Source organism: Camelus ferus, chromosome 29 (genome assembly GCF_009834535.1).
Source record: "Camelus ferus isolate YT-003-E chromosome 29, BCGSAC_Cfer_1.0, whole genome shotgun sequence".
In the NCBI taxonomy this organism is placed as follows: Eukaryota; Metazoa; Chordata; class Mammalia; order Artiodactyla; family Camelidae; genus Camelus; species Camelus ferus.
The window spans coordinates 5,181,914-5,203,255 of NC_045724.1; the positions used below are offsets into that span (position 1 = coordinate 5,181,914).

General features: G+C 37.0%; 1 long non-coding RNA gene across 1 annotated transcript in view; it reads left to right on the forward strand.

Annotated features, from left to right (window-relative positions):
- The first annotated feature begins 3,293 nt into the window (after nucleotides 1–3,293).
- LOC116660538 overlaps nucleotides 3,294–21,342 on the forward strand; it is a 75,844-nt gene continuing 57,795 nt past the window's right edge. The window contains exons 1-2 of the long non-coding RNA XR_004316130.1: nucleotides 3,294–3,355; nucleotides 5,070–5,251. This is a non-coding gene — a long non-coding RNA (uncharacterized LOC116660538). The remainder of the gene's footprint in view (nucleotides 3,356–5,069; nucleotides 5,252–21,342) is intronic.

Genomic DNA, 21,342 nt, shown 5'->3' on the forward strand with positions numbered 1-21,342 from the left:
TTCATCTAAGGCTCCAGAGGAAAGAAGAACAAGGATCAAACACAGGCTTTCCAAATAAAAGTATAATGAACTAGTAGTAGGCTACTGGGCAAAGTATGAATATTGCAAACTACAAACTTAGAAATACACGAACATTCTAGTTCAGCATCACATCTCAGAGAAGCAGCACACCGTTCCTTAGGAGCAGTCACATGTTCTTGCACAAATGCCAGTTTCAGATGCATTTATGCTCACAAACCACAGAAAATCAAAGTAGGACTTTTCTCTGTTGTCAAGTAACTCTGAAAAGATTTCATTAATGTTTAATACACCTCATTTTTTGCTTGTTTTCAAGAACTGGTAACAAATTTTTTTAAAATAAAACATAAACAGCTGAAATTTAACATGTTTTAAAGCTTGAAAGAAGAAATCAAAAACATCCTTCAGACATTTACTGGAGGCACAATCAATTTAAAAAGCTATTATCAAAATATTTTAGTAAACTAAATGAAAGTTTGCAAAGAGAAAGCAAAGATAGGAAATTAAAATTTAAATTCTTTAAGAATGCACTTCTTTTTGCAGGGAGGAGAGATTTGGTACATAAAACTTGTCCAGAAGTAATGCATCTCATAATTTTCTTCCAGCAACCTGCTGGGAAGGACAATAAAATCTGTTGCTTAATGAGATGTTCCTGGAATTGAGTACAGTTACCAATAAAGCTAGAATCTCTTCAATTCAGGATATGGACATTTATTAGAATCCCAAAACATAATACATCATAATTATATGCTAATTTAAAAGTTATTTATAATGTATTTTTCTCATCAGCAGCAACAAAATCCAGTGGCTATGATAATGAATTGACAAATGTAACACTTTAAGTAGATAAACAGATTATGCAGGTAAATAGATGGCCAAAACTTGCACACTTTGCTCACTCATATCTGTGAAAATTTAGGGCCTGATAGGTTCTTCTCACTCAGGTGGAGACCCAGGCTACCTCTCTAAAGTGGTGTGATGAAGGGTAGGTTCCCGTAGACAGGTACAACATATTTTTGCTTTCAAAAAAACACTGGATAATTTGGCCACGGGTTCTATGAAGTCCCAAAATCTGCCAAGAGGGAAAAAACAGCAAAAAAGAGCAACAGGGGCCTGAATAATTTTAAGGACAATAATTTCAATACACAACCCAAACAAAAAACAGCTCTGACTTTGAATAGAACTGCATTCTTAGGGATCCACCAGGATGCTAAAAGCAGGAGGTCAAAAGCATCCCCAGACATATCCAAATCCGTGTGCCTACTGAATAAATTTGCTTATCATTGTTCTTTTAACAATGCAAGATGCCTGTTGGAAACAGCCATTCAAGAATATTATGAAACTTTGATTTCTGGTAGTAATTACCCAAGACCAGATCGCTTTTATAGATGCTGCTGCTTTGTGCCCATCTGAAATGCCAGGGAGAAAAATTTTCAGAGGCATGGGTATCTTTATTTATTTACTTATTTATTTGCTGACCCATGAATTTCACTCAAGGAAGTGAGAATTATTCCAACATGCAATGCCCTCCACACTGTGCTCCATGCTAGAAAGACAAAGGTAGGAAAGCAAGTTGTTATGCCCAGTGCATGCCTCTAGATGAAGGATCTCCGATCACTGCTCTGGCTTTTTACAAATTCTTCCTGTTTGATCTCCTTTCTCTTTCTGTCTGTGGTCCATCTTCCTTTACACATCCCTGCTCTCATCTTTCTCAGCACGTAATCTTTATCTCCTACATATGGTTGCAGCCAAGCTAGACCTTGCTGGATAATTTGGAGTTTTAAAAGGTAGGCGGAAGTACGGAGAAGGCAGATGAGGGCAGGCGAGAGAGGCTCGAATAGAGAGTGAAAGGAGGAAGATGTCTGTGAAAGATCCAAGTGGAAACTTCCATTGCACAACTGGAAATACTCACCTGGAGCTCAGGAGAGTGTTCTAAACTGGAGCTAATAATGCAGATAAAATCAGCTAAAGTTATAAGGACCACATGTCATAGATATTATTAGTACACTCATTTTAGGGGATGAGGAAGGATACACACAGAGAGGTGATGTGATTTGCCCATGGTTATATACCATTCTGCAGAGCCAGGATTCACACTCAGACAGTGTTACTTCAAGTTCTTAAGCATCCAAGGAGTGGCAACATTGAAGAATGCAAAGGAGCTGGCAGAATGCAATGGAAACCAGGCATTTCAAGAAAGCAGGAGTGGTCAAGAGAGGCAAATGCTGCTGAGTGTTGAAAGGAGAGAAGTGATTTTGTACAGAAGCAAATGATACAAAGAAAAGCAACTGAATGATTCTAAAAAATATCCCATTGATGAGACCTGGGTAATCTGAACATCTTAGCTGCAGAGGAGTTTGTTATTCATGCCTGAGAGAAAAAGCCTCACCCTTGTTGTTGGAGGAGGTCATCAAGAGGAGGTGACCACCAGGTGACCCACAAGCTGGACCCAGGCAGTGAGAGGCTCCTCACCTCCTTCCTTTTCCCCTTGCAATGTACATCCCTCGCACTGTTTCCACATTAAAAGCCTTTTCAAGGAGAAAGCCTTGAGAGAACAATCTGTATTGTATATATACACATGTAACTAAATCCCATTAAGGCCTCAAAGTAAATATTTAAGATTCTGATGACCCACTGCAATCTACCAGTCTTGCAGTGCCAAAACAAGCCTCGCATGTAAATTCCCCTGCTTTCTTTGGGTTCTAGGTGCCCTCCTTGTCTGGGGTCAGGGGTGGGGAAAGCTTTAAATTTCACCCAGGAAGCTCCTGAATTTGGCAACAAAGTGTGGTGACAGTGTCACTAGAGGGATGTTAAAAGGTTAGTTGAGATTCCTTTGCTACTGTTACAGAGCAAGGGCTTGCTGCTTGATGAAAAGAAAGAGCTTTGTTTCCAGGAGACAGGAAGCAAGGGTCTCAAATCTGTCTCTTCGATCCAGGGTTCAGGGTGAAATTTAATCGGTGATCTTGAATCAGAAACTGATTGGTGATTTCATCAGTAATCAAGCTACTTAGGCAGCAGGAAGCCAGATTTTCCATATTGGAGGACTTCTTGGGAAAGCGCTCCACCGGCACTATTTCTAATTCTTTAAGTTCTGTCGACTGAAGGTTCTTGGTTCCGGGGCCATCCTGGAGACACAAATTCTGGTTTGGAATATGCCTAGTGCCTGCCATCTCTGTGAAAAAAACTTCAGATCTGATTAATCAACAACCTATTTAAGGTGGCGAAACCTGTTTAAGCTGGTCAATGTTTTACGTGCTGTTTCACTATCAGATTCTGGAAGATTGAGAAGAAAAGAGAAAAGATATTTTGATGCCACCTATTTCCTGGAAAAACAGAGGTATCACAGTTTAAAAAGAAATCAGAGGGATAAGTTGGTGTTGAGACTTGTGTTGGAAAAAGTTACTAAGCTAGTTTAGGGACATACTGGGCTAGAAGCGACAGCAAGATATACAAATGGATTTACTCGGTAGGTAATAAAAACGATGTCCTTCTTATAACCTAATTTCCCAGTTGTCTCTTCAGAGTCTTGAGAGTAATTGGCATGGACTTTGAATGCTGAAGTCCATTGAATGGTTAAGCCTCCAAAGAAAAAAGCTGGAGAGATCAGAGAGTCTAAAGTTTCAGGGAAAAAGGACCAAAGTAAAAGAAGGGAGCAAATGGGAAAGGTGCTGTTAGAGAGTTTAAGCAGAGAGCATGAATGCCAATCTTTTTTTCCCCAAGTGTGATTAACTATTGACAGTATAAAAATGTTATTACCATATTTCTTTGATTATAAGAGCATTTTCACATATTAACATATTTTAATTGGCTTAGACTTTACATTAGATGTACATTCTAATACAGAGGGTTTTTTTCCCCCATTCTTGAGACGCTTTTACAAAGAAAATGTTGCATCTTTTATTTTAAAGTATCTTAGAATTTAAAAAAAAATGTATTTTCCTGGTACTCACAGATACTCATTTATGATTTGTAAATATTTTATTACTGTAAGGAAGTGAGACTATTTGTCATCTTTCATGTTACCTCAGTTTATGCAAAGAGTGGGAAGACATAATATATTTAGGAATTTAAGATGTATTAAATAATCTAGTCAGGGCTCCAGTGGTGGTGTGGGTATGGATGTTGGGGGTCAGAGAATAAGCTTGTTTTTTTTTAATGCCTCAATTTCCTGCTATGCAAACATCTAGGAGCATTAAATAGATGCCACGCAGATATCTGTTACATATATTGTTAATACGGCCCACATTTATAGTGCGGACAAGTAATGAGGAATAATAATTATAATGAAGCAGTTTTAAACAGGTTCAGGAGGAATTAGCCATAAGGAAGAGACTGCTGAGATGCTTATGAAAGCTGTGGAGTTGTCCCTTGTGATGTGCTTTGTCAGGCAGAACTAATTATCTGTGGATGATAAGAGAAAATATGGTGAAAAACAGCAGCCATTTCCCATAGCGGGAGTATCCATTTAAAACCCAACAACTCCCTGAACCATGAGATAATTGAAACAGTACCAAGGCTGGCATAAATAACAAGGCCTGTACTATCTTTCTTGGAAAGTGGTGGGGGCAGGCCGTGAAAATAACTTCAAATGCATTTTAGAAAAATTAAACTTTATTTCAATTGATCAGCATTATCCAATTAGAATAAGAAGGGAATTATTAAATGCACCCAAACTCTAACCAGAAAATTAACGTAGCGTGCTGAAGTTTGGAGATGGCGTAATCTGATATGTCATACTTTTCAGTTTTAGCATGAAAGCAAACTTTAAAGTGTTTTTTGTTTTTTTTTTTTTGGTATGCCTTTGCCTTATATATATTCTGCAGACAAAATGAACTCTTAAGGGTCTTAATGAATGTTTGCACCAAATTAAAAGAGATATTATGTAAGAAAGCTTAATATTCTAACCAAGCTTTCAGAATCTTTATAAAAAAGGAGGTGATTCTGATTCAGTTCACCTGGAATCAGTTAAGAGCAGCAAAGAGTGATTTACAGGCACGACTGCTGTCAATTCCCTCCCAGACTGTCCTGCTTCAATATCTCAATTTTTCCAGGCCCGGAGCGTTGTCTCAAGAAGTCCTTCAAGGACCGGACATCTTCTATGGGTCTTTTCTGCTATGCTAAGACTGTGGCTTTTGTTTTTTTCCCATCCTGGTAACAGAATGACTGCTCCTACTCCAGGCATCATATCTGCCTTCTGGTCGAAAGGAACGAGAGAAGGTGAAAAGGCAAAAAGGTAAGGATAGCACGAAGCTGACTATGTTTAACTAGCACGTTAAGAAAATCAGGGTTTGTTAGCAAAGAAGAGGAGAACAAGTATTATTAAGGCAACTGTAGTGTTTGCAAATGTACAAATCTGTTACCAGATAAGAAGAGAAATAAGAGAACAGGGATTCTGTGTCTTTTAGAATTTTAAACTAGATTCATGGGTGTGTAGCACAGGAGCTGCAATGGTAGCACTGAATATTTGTTTATTCAATAAATAGTCTGAAATTTGCAGAAAATTTGTGGGAAGGAATTTTTTTTAATTCAGCAAAATTGCCAAAAGCATTTTTTCTTAGTCAAACATGAAATAAGAAAGGAGAATAAAAGTGGACTTTACCAATTTGTTTCCTCTGTATTTTATATTAACTGCACATTACCAAGGATAATCACAAGTTAATTATAAATGAAACTGTGGTGAGCTAGATTACTTGCCAAAATTAAAAAGAAGATAGAAAATTTCTAGTATGACTAATTATCAGAAAAAAGTAACATTTTTTAATTGTAAAATTTAAAATAATTATGAGATACAAGTAAGGGTGTGTGTGTGTGTGTTTTAATTGAAGTATAGTCAGTTTACAATGTGTCAATTTCTGATATACAGTGTAATGTTTCATTTTTTTGTGTGTTTTGTTTTAAATGCTCATTACTTTGTTTCTGCTGAATTCCAAAAGAGGGATATAAGTTATTGTGAACTGCATTTCTATTCATGTATTCCTTTCTTTTCCACTGCCTATCTCTGTGTCTCTTCAAAGAGACAGCATATCCTTCAAGTTTATAATGATACTGATAGTTTAAACACAAGCTACAGGTAGCAATATAACACCAACTTAAAATCAGTAGGTTTCGTAAATCACTTCTTTACATGGAATTTTTCTGAAAAAGGAGAATGTATATGCTAAGAAAAGATTGAACTGATAAGAATATTTGCAAACAGTAATAATATTGACATATTAAGGAAGTGTAATCATTAGAGTATAAAATTATTGATGCTAACATTATAATTAGAACATGACTGCTCACATAATTTTATAAAACAAGTGGATCTACACTTTTCAAATATGGTGCTCATTTATCAAAAAATATTTCCACCTCCTGTCAGCAGACACTAATTGTCAGCATATTTAAGGTAAACTATATGGCTATAAAAGGATAATTATAAACTTTCCTGCATTGTGAAGAAATAATAAAACTGTCTTATGGAAAAAAAAATCTCTTTAGTCCAAAAAGTCACATTTGCAATCCAATCACTGAAAAAGAACACAGGTTTTATAATTCAGCTGTTACACATTATGATGTCTATGTAGTAACATTAAACAAAATGTCTATGTTTTAGTAGGTTAATCTTTATAATTTATCATGCTGTTTATAATTTTTGCATTATGATGCTAAAAATTAGATATCAAAAAATTGGTAAAATCAAGGGCATACATTAGGCTGACACCATTTTTAAAATACCTAATACTCAAATTGGGGCCATAAGGATATTACAAAATAGTAAATCCAAAAAAGCACTTTTTGTTCTCCTCTAAATGAGAACCACTGTAAAATGGTAACTAGTTTTTAGCTTTTGGGTATTTGTCATAAACGGCAGCTGAAACTAATTTCAGATACATATGTAATTTTAGGGTGAGGAAATCCCACATACTTAACAGGAACACCTTGGCAGAATGTAGAATATTCTCTGTATATGTACAGGAAAGTTTCCTAACTGATAAGAACTAAAAAACAAAATTGACTGGGTATTTGCCCAGAAAGGGAACAAGGCAGAAAGGGGTTAGTTTCTGTGTGGTTAGGAGAGCCTCTAAAGTAGAGACAGAAAATTCCTGCCTGAAGGGAAGAAAAGTGACTAAAATAAGATTTTTAATTTTGTTTTGTTTGATTAAAGGAAAAAATTGTTGGGGGATGGGTCTGGTGTGATTTTGAAAGGGAATGGGTAACACCATCTTTCAATGAACCGCAGTTTGGTGAATTTTATATTTAGAAGTTATCCGATGAAGGGGAATGTATCTCCCTTTTTAAGCAGCAGAATTCACTGAGAGGGAACTTTAAGGAATTTTCTGATTGACATTTGGGAATTTGGGAGGTGAAATGGAATGAAGTCTGGGCTAAGATGTCACAAATGCATCAGTGTAATAACTGAACCCAGTGGTCTAACTTGGGAGTCAGCCCTTAAGACAGGTAACTCCTCAGTGTCTCTCCTCTTGTCTTAAGAAGCTTTACTTCTTGTATTATTATTATTATTATTAGTAGTAGTAGTAGTAGTAGTAGTAGTAGTAGTAGTAGTAGTATAGTCAATTGCAATGTGTCAATTTCTCATGTACATCATAGTGCCCCAGTCATGCATATATATACATATATTCATTTTCATATTCTTTTTCATTAAAGTTTATTACAAGATATTGAATATAGTTCCCCATCTTTTTAATCCAAAATATAGACCATTTTGAAGGCCCAAATTCAATTAAAATCACGTTCTAATGCTTCCCTCCTGTCATATTAGCAAACAGCAGTTTCTTCTCTGGCTGAATCCATTACACTTACAGTCTGGCTGGCTTCCACTGTATTGTTTTGAAACTCATAAATCACAATTGTAAGTAAATCTCTGTCACTCTTTACTTTGGAGTACGTGTCATAGACTTCCCTTTGTGAGATGCAGCTGAAAGACAAGCCAGTACCTGCAAACTGAAGAACCTGCCCTCATGACTTCTAAGTTGGGCCTCATGTTTGAAAACAGTGTTTTCTCTGTCCAAGTTGTCTGATCATTATGGCAGGTCTGTTGCCGTAAACATCCACCCACACGGTCCTCTTGTATTTCCCTTTTGGCTACTCTAGATATTATTGTGATCTCTTGGAGGCACCAAGGCACCCCTGACTGAATTCTATGAATGCCACATGGCCTGCACTTTAAGTCCCAAACACACTCTTGAAATTCATTGAAAATCCCTTCAGACATGTTGGATATCTACCGCATTGTTTTATTTACCTCCTAACCTTAGCAATATGTGTCCGTGTGTGTGATTGAGTGTGTGTGTGAAAAAGAGAGTCTTATCTTTCTAACTAGATTCTGAAGTCATTGAGAGCTGATGAGTACTATATAACCTAACTGTGTCTCACACAATATTGGTGGATAGAATGAAAAATAAACATAGTATACTAGTTGACAATGAGCTGAGTGATCAAGTCTGGAACAGAATGTGGGCTGTTGAAATTAATCTATGGCATTATTCTGTTTTCTTTAAACTTCTGGCGTGTATATACACACACTTTATTAGTTATTTAAGCACTTGCTAAGGCATAAATCATACATACTAACAGAAAATACACTTGGGTTATACATGAACGTCCACCTTTAAACAGGATGGTACAGGAAATGGCTACCAGCATTGGAATTCTGTTAGTCTCATGCCTTGCACAGAATTGGAACAAACGCCTTTTGAATAAACATTTCAGATGCGAGAGTGGTCCTTCGGGGACAGATGTAAGGGATCCCTCACGTTGAGTTGGTCTGATGTTGCTGGGAAAGCTGTTCAGAGCCTGAAAGACCCCAGCGGCAGCTCTGTTTTGATGGTTCAGGGAGTAGCAGTTCTAACCTCTTTGATTTTCTGTTGGAGAGGGGAGAGGGCTGTTCGCCTTCCCCAGGGTTACCAGCTGGCTAGCTGTAAGCACATTATTTTACTCTTTCTCTCAAGAAAGCATATTGCCATAGAAATGAGTAAAACAGACACTGCTTTATGGATGTTAGAAAATTCCACTTGTCAAACATGTAAATCATTCACATATTTTAGTTCTTTATTAGTGGTAGCAAATTGTCTGCAGCCTCAAAAACAAAATGAGTGTATTACATCAAAGCCTTGCTACCCAGCAATTAAGGGCAACTGCTTAAAGAAACAGAGTTGCTTTTTGATCACTAGGTTTCCCTTTAAGTGGTCTTATACTGATTCGATGATCATTCTTTTGTCCTGATAACCATGATATTTTCCATCCTGGTGTGTACTTTTAGAATTCATTTTTCAGTCATTTCAGCAGACCATGAGAGACCTCTTCTGAAGAATGTGTTGCTCCCAGCACCTGCCACGGTGCTAATAAAAACTTCGAGTATTGGTTTGATCAGGATGTTTTATTTGTGTTTGCTTTTAGTCTGTGTTAGATTTGTGCCAAGTGCTCCAACAATAATCATGAAATAAACCCAGGACTTCCTTCTTTTTTTAACTGTCTGATTATGTAAAGAATATATGATATATAGAGGAATAATAGTGTCTGATGAGCCTTTGTAACAAATCCTTGTGACCTCAGTTTAGAGGGTGGTTTTGAGGAGGTAAAATTGGAGACACTGAGACTTTCAGTGGCACAGGTGACAACTGGTAGGGACTGGAACTAAGGAAGCTAAAACAATAAATAGAGGGAGTTGACTGGATAATCTTTTGAGAGGCAAAATGCTAGGGCTTGATTGTTGAGTGGGAGGCAGAATAAGAGACACAGAAGAGACTAGAATGACCCTGGTGACTGGACAGCTGGTGGGTAGACAGTGGTGGTCTTAATGGAGATTAGGAGAAGAATGATCGATTTGGTGAGGGGAAGATGGCAATTTCAATTGTGGCATGTCTGGTATAAGGCACCTGTGGAATTCATTTATTTATGCTCATCAGGCAGTTGGAGTCCTTAGTTCAGGGAAAAGGTCAGAGTTTGGGAGTGAACAGCATCCAGAGTGTTGTGTGAGACAAGAAAAGATAAAAATCACTCAAATAGCATGTAGAATGGGAACTGCAGGGACTGTGGATAAAAAAGCACCAGCACCTGAGGGGCAGGCACAGAATAACCTGAAACAACGGATGGGAATGGAAATTCTCAGTCCCTGGTGAATGAAGGGAATTGAGATGTTTGAAAAATTACTAAACCACCCAGATCTTGGTTTCTAATACCTTTCTCTAACAAAAGGAACCAGGACTCTTTGGAGAAAAAGCTGAATTTTGAGCTAAGTCAGAGAATACATAAATGATCCTGGAGCACCTGGTAGTGCCAGAAAGGCAGGAAGTGCTAAAACACACACACACACACACACACACAATCTCACAACATATTAATAAGGTTAAGTCAAAGGGACACAGAAGTCAACAAAAAACTCCCCAAGGTGGCCAAAGAAAAAAATTTGAGCAACAAAGTAGTACTGGATTATAATCCAGAGTATAAAATAAATATCCACAAGTCTGTACTGAATTGAATCATTGAATATATAAATAAAGAAAGGCGAATGGGCAAATCTACCATGTGGATCAATTCCAAATAATTTATGTAGCTACTGTCCTCAAGAAAGGAGACTATAAATCCATACTCATTAAATATAGCCTGTATGTGGCATCTTGCTTCTAAAAAGTAGAGTATTGAAAAGGAGCAAAAGGGTAGCTTTGCAGTGGAGAAACCTTACAACCACTGACTCAGCCCGATGATCAAGGTGAACGTCAACAGTGATGTCATGTTGAAAGAACATACCCTTTTTATGATGTGGTGAGATTGACTTTGCCTATGGTCTTCTTCCCAGGATTCTGAGCTACAGCCTAACCATGAGCAAAACCCCATTTGGGGTACATTCTGTAATATATCTGATAAGTACTCTCCAAAACTGTTAAGGTCATCAAAAACAAGGGAAGTCCTTAATAAGAAAGAATGAGCAATGGTAATACATTTAGTGTAACGTGAAGAGTACATAGCACCAAGCAAATTCTCAAAAATGTGAACTTCTCTTCCCTTCTCCTCTTACTCTCTTCCTCCCTCTTCTTCTCATTAAAATTTAACAAATGGAAACCTCTTGCATCCATAGTATGTGTACATTTGCTGATTTGAAGATTTAAGACTGAAGCCTTGCAAAACATTTCTCTTAACCTCATATCTGTGTAACCCTCTCCTAGCACATCCTTGTTTATTCTTTCCACAGCTCAGCTATAGATTTAATCAGGAAAACCGGAAAATGAGACCTCATCTATAATAACAAATCTGATGTTCCAGATTAGAACAATTTCTTAATAAGTTCCAAGAAGCAGAGATAAATCAAAGCAGTTGAGAATGCTTACAGCCTTAGAACTGCCCCACCCATGAGACGTGGTCTGTGGCAGAGATTAACTCCTAACCCCATAAAGAGTGATCCTTCCTGGGTTTCTTGGACAAAGTGTTTTTTAGCTATAATCTCTCCCTTAAGATCACTCTTCCCTTTTAAGAAGTGATTATTCCAGGAGAATAAATAGAGGGAGATGAGGTCAGCTATGTATCTTGTAAGATACTTGTCTAGAGCAAAGGTCTTAGTGTCTTGTGATGTGTAAACCCTGGAAAGCAGGCAAAATGTGACTTGGGCATCCCTTTACCTCCTTTATCTCCTGTCTTAGTGCTTTTGTATATCATTTGCTTTTTATGCCTGCTCATTTAGGCAACCAAAGCCTTAGATTGAATCTTAGCACTCTATCTGCTTTTCCTCAGCTGCCCCACAGACGCCACCCCCTTCCACTACCAACAGCAAGTGTATCTTCTGTTGATCTCATTCCTTTATATTTTCTGTTTTAATATTGCTTTACTAGTTCTTCCACCAGACAACAGATTTAGTAGGAGGAGTCTGCAAAGAGCATTATAACTAAAAAGGATAAATCTAAAGGTGGGATTTTGTAGCCATTAGTCATTAGACAAGTGATCATTTCACGTATGTGTTGAAAATTTTCAACTCCAGATCAGAGCACAAAAGTGGCTTCTAGGTATATATACAAATGGCACATCTCTGACACTTCTGTCCTCCAGCTCAAAGGAAAGGGAAAAGACAGGAAGATGTCCAGGGCAAGAAGTTGCCTTTTAATCAAGTGAGGATATCGTATATCTGCAGAGGATTGGCTCCAGGACCTGCCATGGATATCAAAATCCATTTTGATCAAGTCCCATAGTTGATGTTTCTCATCATCAGGTTCAAGCAATCACAGATCGTGTAGAGTAGTGTAGTATTTACACTGAAAAAATCCACTTATAAATGGACCTACACAGTTCAAACCCATGTTATTCAAAGGTCAACTGTATATTCATATATATATACACACACACACATATATATCCCCCTCCTGTGTATGCAGATATGTATATTTGCTTTTTTGAAGATGTAAGGCTGACGCCTTCCAAAGCATTTCTCTTAACTTCATATCTATGTAATTATATAGATGTGTAAAATATGTAAAATAAATATAAAACTCCTGCTTTTAAGCAGATTTCTAGAATGAATTCAGGATGATTCTTTAAAATCAAAAGCACTGGGATTCAAATCTTAACATTTTAAGAATCACACAGAGAAATGCAGAATTTTTTGTGAGATTTGCTGTAAGCAGTGGGGATCATTTGAACAATTGGTGGAGATAATTCCCTCCATTTGCAAGGTTTGCTCACATTTCACATATTCTAGTTACTAACCAGCAAAAGTAGAGGCAGCAGTGTGTTGTGGCCATAACACTGCGATTGCAGGTAATTTAGCCAATAGAGAAGGAGTGTGAAGCATGAAATGCTCACCACGTGGCATTAGAACTGAGCAAGTTCACAGTCAATGCCAGGGAGCTGGGCCATCCAGAAACATCACCTGTGTTAATCAAAAATATATAGGGCAAGTGGCTATAGCAAAAAGACTGGAAAAAGAAAAGTACAGAGGCTTAGCTAAGATGGAAGTTTACTTCCCTTTCACCTAGGTGTCAGGCGTGTCTAGGCTGGTAGACATGTCTCCTTCCCAAGGTCATTGTGAGACGCAGGTTCTCCTTCTCAGTTTGGTTTGCCCACTCATCACCGCTCTCCTAGTCTTCCGGGTCTGTGGTGCATCCCCGACACCTCTGTCTTCCAGCTCATGGGAGAGAAAAAAGACAGGAAGATGCCCAGTGCAAGCAGTTTCCTTTTAAGCAGGTGAGGCATGCTTAATGCTCACATCCAGTTGGTGAGAAACTCATCATGTGACCACAGTGTTATAAATGCTGAACTTTGCTTTGTAAGATGGATAGCATGATTTGTTACCTTGAGCCTAAGGAATTGAATGCAGTGAAAATAACAATGTCTATCCCATATGTTTTTTGAGAAACAAACAAAAAAAATAAAATCATCTCTCCTTATCAAGGCAAGTAGTGATCTTTCACTAAATATCAGGCTTATTCCTTTCTCAGGATAAATTGGTTATATGTAGTGATCTAGGATTTGTTTGGCAAATTCATGATCTGCAGTATCTGCTGAAGATACAAAAACTCAGTCCCTGTGGGCCCCAAAAGAGCAACCCTGGTAAGGCAGTCAGTTTGATAAGCAAGGGGCTTCACTGAACAGTGCAATCATTTCCTGCTCTTTAGAAAATGATTCCACCCTTGGTGGGACCTGGCTTTAATCTCTAATTGAAGAGGAATATATCATATTACTTCAGCTAATTATTTTGGATTAGACAGCGTGGTTCTGGATTCCCATAGCTCAAGATTCCTCTATGGTAACATGTCTTAGAAAATGTTGCACGTTGGCCTGATGCTTACCTGGCATTTTCCTGTAAAATTACTTAAGTGCTCACAGATTTATCACTCATGGTATTTAAAAGTCATATTTTGGTTTGTGATTTGGATTTCAGCCTTACCTCCTACATATTTCATAGCATGCATTTGTCCCAATGTGACATAACTGCAATAAACTTGCCATGAGTGAAATAGACAAGTTTTCCACTGTGATTCTGGAAAAGGTGAAAAAGCCCTCATTTTCAACATGTGCTTCATTGTTGAGTGCTTTAAGAGGATGCCCATGGTCATTGCTGCCACATAAATACTTAGGAAGAACATGGTCAGCACTGAAAGAGATCAGATTCCAGAAGTGTGGTTATATCTGTCCAAAGATTTCAAAAGAAAACATGGCTGGAAGATGTGTTCTGTGTTTAGTCTATAAAATTACTGTAATAAGTTTAACATGATCAGAAAATGAATTGTTTTCCACATTTCTCTCTGCATCCTTTACTTAAGACTTAACATTCGGGGGACCTGAAGCATAGAAATAACCTGTGAGAGAGTCATTGGAAGCCAATACAGCCAGACATCATGATAAATGATCCAGAATCATGAGTAAAGATGTAACCAGCATTAAGTGAATGGTGTTAGGAAATTGTAGCGGCAAGAAGGCCCAAATTATTTCGATAGAAACAGATTCCAAAAGCCATGATGTTACAAGTTATAATAATGTTGCTCCTTTTTTTCTCATGGTGAGAAATATGAAATTAGATACTAATGAGACATTTGACAATTAAAAAAAAGCGAGAAATTATTTCTAGACATAAATATGTGCCTGAACACCAGGAATGAGCCTCACATGCACTGTCTGAAGGATCAACAAGTATGTAATTGTCTTTTCTCTACCCACTAATCTAAACGTTTATTGATACATAGTTATAACACATATAGACCCATGAGTTTTGGATTACATATCTTAAATTATTTATATTGGAAAGGACTCACAGAAGTATTTTCCCAGGGTCCTGCACATCCCTTGGGAGACACTGCCCTCCAAAATATTGAGGGATGGAGAAAAAGGATCTTAAGAAGTTTGTTTTATTTTGTGTGTTTAAAAAAAATTTTTTTAATTGAAGTGTAGTTGATTTACAACATTAATTTCAAGTGTACAGCAAAGTGATTCAGTTATACATATACATATATATATCTTTTCAGATTCTTTTCCATTATATATTATTACAAGAAATTGAATATAGTTCCCTGTGCTATACAGTAAGTCCTTGTTTATTTTATATATAGTAACATATGTCTGTTTTTTGTGTATTATGAAAGGATTTTTCTTTTGGTACCCCTTCAAGAAACTTCAGTCATGATTTAAATTGTTTTTCTTCATGTTAGACCAAAAAAAATTTTTTTTAACAGGCAACACCAATTTCACAAATAAGAACATTCAGACAGAAAAAGTGATAATCCAGGGAACACTAGTAATGAAGAGTGGAGCTCAGGTTTGAGTCAGGGGCAGTCTGAATCCAAACCTCATTCCCTCCACCTCCCAGCACACCTTGTTCTTCCTGTGATGAGGGGGTGTTTCTGGCCCTCCAGTGTAGTAATAGTAGCACCTAGAATCACCACACTCCTTTTGCTTGACTGTGGTATCAAAACAATCTCACATTCACTAGATTGCTTAAATATTCTTCATGAATGGAGAGTCATTAGATCAGATCTCAGCAGTCCTCTTAGAATCAGGTTTGACTGGGTGCACAAGTTCTTGTACAGTCAGACCACTGCCTCAAAATGACATGAGTAAGTTTCTCTGTGTGAATATTGAGGTCTAGAGGCAAGATAGATTTCTCTCCTCTCAAGTTTCTAATTCCTCAGGCAAGCCTGACTATATAGGCATCTACTGACCTTTCTTTTTATCACCTTAATTTCAACATAGGCAGTATCTGCCAGAGTCTCTTGCCCAAATATGATTCAATAATTACAGATTGAATGAGTAAATGAATGAATGGATGAAACAGTCCAGTTACCTAACTATCTGAATGCTTCTGCATCAGTACTCCAACTTGAGATGAGATGAAACTTTAATAGTTGTCATATTCTGAACTTCAGATGTTATTGTATCAAGTAGTTAAATATACATTTTAAATTTAATGTTCTGACAGAACTGTAAAGATTCAACAGAAAATAAGTTAGTAGAAGTGTATTATGATGGCATATACAATTATAAAAATGTTATTCACAAGAAAATATATAGTTTAGATATGTGGAACAGAATCTTTTGAAGCAGAAATAACCAAGCTCCTCTGATATGACTGTATCATACCTCAAAGATCATATAAATATCTATACTGAGGAGAAAATCAAACCCAAGAAAATCTTTTTTTTTTTGTATTATTTAATTATTTTATTTTGGCAGGGGGGAGGCAATTAAGGTTATTTTTGAAGGAGATTCTGGGGATTGAACCCAGGACCCTGTGCATGCTAAGCATGCCCTCTACCACTTGAGCTATATCTTCCCCGCAAACCCAAGAAAATCTTGTACATACATTCTATATTATTTATTTACAAAAATATTTCAATTATGTATTATGTTCCTTTTTTGACAAATGCTGAATAATTGATAAAGCAAAAATTTAAAACCATGCAACCCAATATTAATTCTGCTAGAAAAGGAATATATTTTTTAAAATTGAATTAGACTTATTCCAGAGAAGCCAGCTTCTGAGGGTCATGGGATCCAGCTTTCATATGTTAATGAGTCATTTTACTTTCCAAAGATGTTGAGGGTTATTCAGGGAGCAAAGAGAGAACCCTGGTTGATCCAGGATGCAGACTGATCAATGAGAAAGCACAATGAACTTGCAGCAATGAGCACATTGCTTCTATCAGTATTGATGATCTAATTTATAATAAAAAAGAGAGTGTCTTTGCTGCTATCAAAGGTTGTAGTCCTCCTAGAATAATAAGGGGAGAGGGCATAGAAGAAATCAGCTCTGTGTAAGAGCTTTATGCTTAGAAGTTAGTCAAATAAAACACATGCTCAATTCAGTCTATATTTCGTTGGGCCAAGGTTATTCCTAGCTACACTGATACAACTGACAGGCATCTGCCACACTCAACGGTTAATATACACAGGACCTCTAGAAACATTCTATCTTATTTCAGTGCATCCTATACAGAGACCAGGATAATGTTTAACACCGATTAGTCACTCAAATAAAATATTCGATGAATGAATTGATTAATTGATGGGTAAAGCATTTTGCAATTGGCAACATAATGGTGATTTTATTGATTTTTTTTATACTTTTCAACCTTTAGAATATTAATTATCTAGGATGCTTATGTAGGTGCCTAATTGAAATGACAACAATGTCCTATCATTTAGCTTTTTAATTACTTGAAATTATTTTTGATATATTTCCTGTCTCTCTTTGTATATTTCTTCATATTTTATAAAGGTCAAATATATAATCAAGAAATGGATTCCTGGCTAATAACCAGAGAATCTTCCTGCTACACCAAACATTGGGAATGAATTATTTACGTCACCTGGTTTAATACCATCCTGATAACAGATAAGTGTTTTCTGAGTTAACTAGTTTTGGGGAAATAGAATTAAAAATAAAAACTTCTCCCAACCCAGAACATTTCTTCATAAAAGCAGTAGAACAAGACAACTGTCTTATTATTAAACAAGCATTAAATCAGAAAATAATGCACATCATAGAGTACCAATGGATCCAACCAGTTTTCCAGGTTCCTGTCCCATCCCAGAAAGAATTCAGAGAAAAGACTTAGAGATCAAAAAAAGTAAAGTGAGGATTTATTAAAGGATGGATAGTACATGCTCAAGGGGAGAGCAGGCAGGCTCAGGTGAGCAGCTGCCCTGAGTTTCTCTGGCAAGTTAGTTATATAGGGTGTAAAAATGAATAGGTGGAATATTCATTGAGGAGGGAAGGGCTTGGGGTCATATTTCCTGATTATCATCCCAACTCCACCTTCCCAAAGGAAGGAGGGATTTTTGTCCTTATTTAATCTGGATCAGAAGTGTCGTGGTGTCACTGCGTGATGGGTACTTCTGATCTGCAAGGCTAATTTTATTGCAATGAGGGCATAATGAGCAACAGGTTACATTTGGACACTGGAAATTCCTGCCTTTTCTTACCTTTCTTTGTTGGTCTCCAGGTCAAAAGGTGTGATACCTTATCAGCCCAAAGATTCCTGCTTTTTTTTCCCCTCTGCCCAGGGACCCCTGGCGCTTACATGATGTATGTTTTCCTGCCTTTGGCTTGTACCCCTCCTTTCTGCCCAATTTCTGCCATTGGGTCTGTGTCCCCCTTTCTCTGCTCATATCCAGCTATCTACCTGCTCTAACAATAGGTAATCTGCTAAGAGACTATGACACAGAAAGCTCACTCTTTTATATACCCAAGCAGATACAACCTGTTCCATACAAGTTCTAAAGATAAACAATACTAGTCCTCAGATAAAAGGACCTGATGGCACTATTTGTCATGCATAATTCACCCTAGGTGCACCTGATAATTGGGATGACTATCCATATTAGGTAACTGGCTTTATCCAAAAGCACTAAAACTTCTCACATCTTTATGACAGGAGTTTCTCAAGTTGGAGCCAGGTGCCCACCAAAGCTAGCCTCCTACCCTCCAATTGAAATTGGGAGATAAGTGTGTGGTCTTCTTTGATGTTTGCATTTCAATGAGATGGTTAGCAAGTCCTTAAGAAAGACCTTCTTGGTTCATAATGCTCACAAAAGGCCTATCTAGTTTCAAAAGGAGTTGTCTATATTTCAAAGATAAGTAAAGGCTCTTATAAGTTTTTTTGAAAGCAGATATTCTAAGAAAAAGGAGAGAAGGAGACTCTGTTTTCAACAGGGAAGATCAAGCTTCTTATTTTTAATTTGTATTTGTCCTTACACGGTCATAAGACTTCTTTCAGAATTACCTTGATTACAATAAGTTCACACCTTAATGAATGCTATAATTTCTCTCTGGGAATTTCCTTATTTCTGTTTGTATTTCCTACTTAACGTCATTGTGGTATTATTGACTTAGAATGCTTGGGAGCTTAGCTTTTAATAAGCTGTTGATTTCTGGGCAACTTGATTACTTTGTCTGAACCACAGTTTTAAAATTTAGCATATGCTATATGTATATTTCTAGTTCTCTGCAGATAATGAAGAAAGCTGGTACCAGTCATCATGTGATTTAGGAGAGTTTACTCAACTACTTTATATCTCAGTTTCTATATCTGGAAAATGGGTTGATATAGTAGGGGATGAAAAATGATTTTCCCTTTACCCTCTAGAATTTTGGCTGAGACCTCCCCTGCCCTCCAGTAGAAATAGATTAACAGGAGATAAACAGAAGTTTTAATAACACATATGTCTCCTGTATACATGCAAGAAGCCCAGGAAAACTGAATAATTCTCCCGAAATGGCCCAAGTGACCACTTTGAATACCATCTCCAACTAAAGACAAAAAAAAGATGTTGTGGGTAGGAGAGCCAGATACAGCAGATTTTTAGGCAAAGCACAGTGAACAAAGGTATGGTTGATATGCAGATTTCTCTCATTGCCTTCTCCACTGAAAAAAGTTTCTAGAGATTTATTGATCCTTCTCTTCCTGGTATAGAGAGAGGGAGACACACTTACAAATAGAGAGTTCCCTTATAAATGTAAATTTATCTTACAAAAGGATAACTTCTGTTGGTTTTTTGACCTTCTCTTGTGTCTGCTGTTTCTTAAAAATAACTGGTTCAAGGTAATCTGTATGTCAAAGAAGCATATTTTGGGATGGCAAATTCTGCTTTCCTTCAATAGTATTAGGTACTTCAAAGTTTAGCTGTATTTGCTAGGTAATGAATATAAAGCAATTATTAAATACTAATTATGAGTGTTAAGTGAGATAATTAATCTATAAATGTTCAATAAATTGAGTTCAGTAAAATTCACCTGAGATTCTATAAACCAAATCCTTTCTGTCTTTTTTGTTGTTGTTTTTTCCCTCTTCAGACTATTCCAGTACAGCAACTAGAATGATCCTGTTGAATTAAGTTAGAGGAAAGCAAACACATCATCACCTTGATCTACAAGTCCTTACAAGGTCTGCATCATTTTGCTCTCTGACTTCATTTCTTTCTACTATCTTCCTTGTTTTCTCTGCTCAGGCTACAAGAACTCAGGACTTCTTGCTGTTCTTGAAACAGGAGAGAGGTGTGACCCCACCCCAAAGCTTATGCAATCAATGTTGCCTTTCTTGGAACAACTTTTGGCTTATTCACTGCACAACTAGTGTCTCACTCCCATGTCTTTACTCATATATGACTTTCTCTTTCAGGCCTTCTGTAACCATCCAATTGAAAATAGCAGTTCCCTTTGAAACACTTCTTAGATCTCTTTCAGGCTTTGTTTTCCTCCATAACACTTATCACCACTTATTTTGTGCTATAATCTACTTATTCATGTTGTTTAGTGTTTACCTCCCCTACTAGGATATAAACACCTTGAGGGGAGGGATTTGTGTCTGTTTTGCACAATACTGTGAACCAGCTTCCAAGAGAAGTCTAGGATTCAGAAGATGCTCAGTAAGAATGTGACAGTATAAATGGCCCAAGCCACAAAAGTAAGCATCCATGATTATCAGAGTGTGAATAAAAGGAATACTGTGGGTCAGAATATGTGGACGGGCTTTGTGATGAGGGAGACTTGAGTTATACATTGGGATGATCTGTGCAACTTGAAACAATGGGAGAGAATTTGAAAGAACTTGGGAGGAATGTAAAGTTATCTTGTATCATCATTAATTAACTTAGTTGTTTACAGCTTATTTTAGGTAATCAACTCCTTGTATTTAACCAGGAAACCAGATATATTATTGGTCTTAGCTACTTGGCTATATCATACTTATGATCTCACACTTTCTGTCAACCAGAAATCCCATGATACGTAAGTAATAAGCTAACAGCATTCTCCAAATCCCAAGAGATGATTCAGTCCAAGAAACTCTTCAAGAAAGATCCTATACATTTATGAATAACAGATGAGTTCTCATTTTGAATTAAGCAGAGGGCATATGAGTGGAGAATCCTATGGACTTTCTCTACCATATCTATTAACATTACAATAAATTTTTAGTAGACTAAAGGGTTTTCTTTGCATTTATTAAATGAAATATGAGTCTGTTTTGAGTAACAGGAGGGTAGCTTTATTTTTGTGCTGCACCAATTTATAAAAAAATTGCTTGAGTATTGTTCTGTACTATACTCTCTGAAATGAAGTTACCAATTTGTGACATCCTCATCCTACTTTTAGAAGTGGTTATGTCCAGAGAATATTATGGGTCATAAAAATGATCTCTCTTAAACAATTGTATGGTGCAGAATAGAAAAGAAAAAATAATGCTGTGCTTTTTACTTTGACTTACTTTTATATCCTTGCTTACTTCTTAGGTATTGGATGCCTCAGATGAAATACTGTTATTGGTCTTAGTTTCATTGCTATTAGCTACACTCTGCATATCATTCAGTGACTTATGTTTTCTGCAGCATTGCCAAGTGATTCTT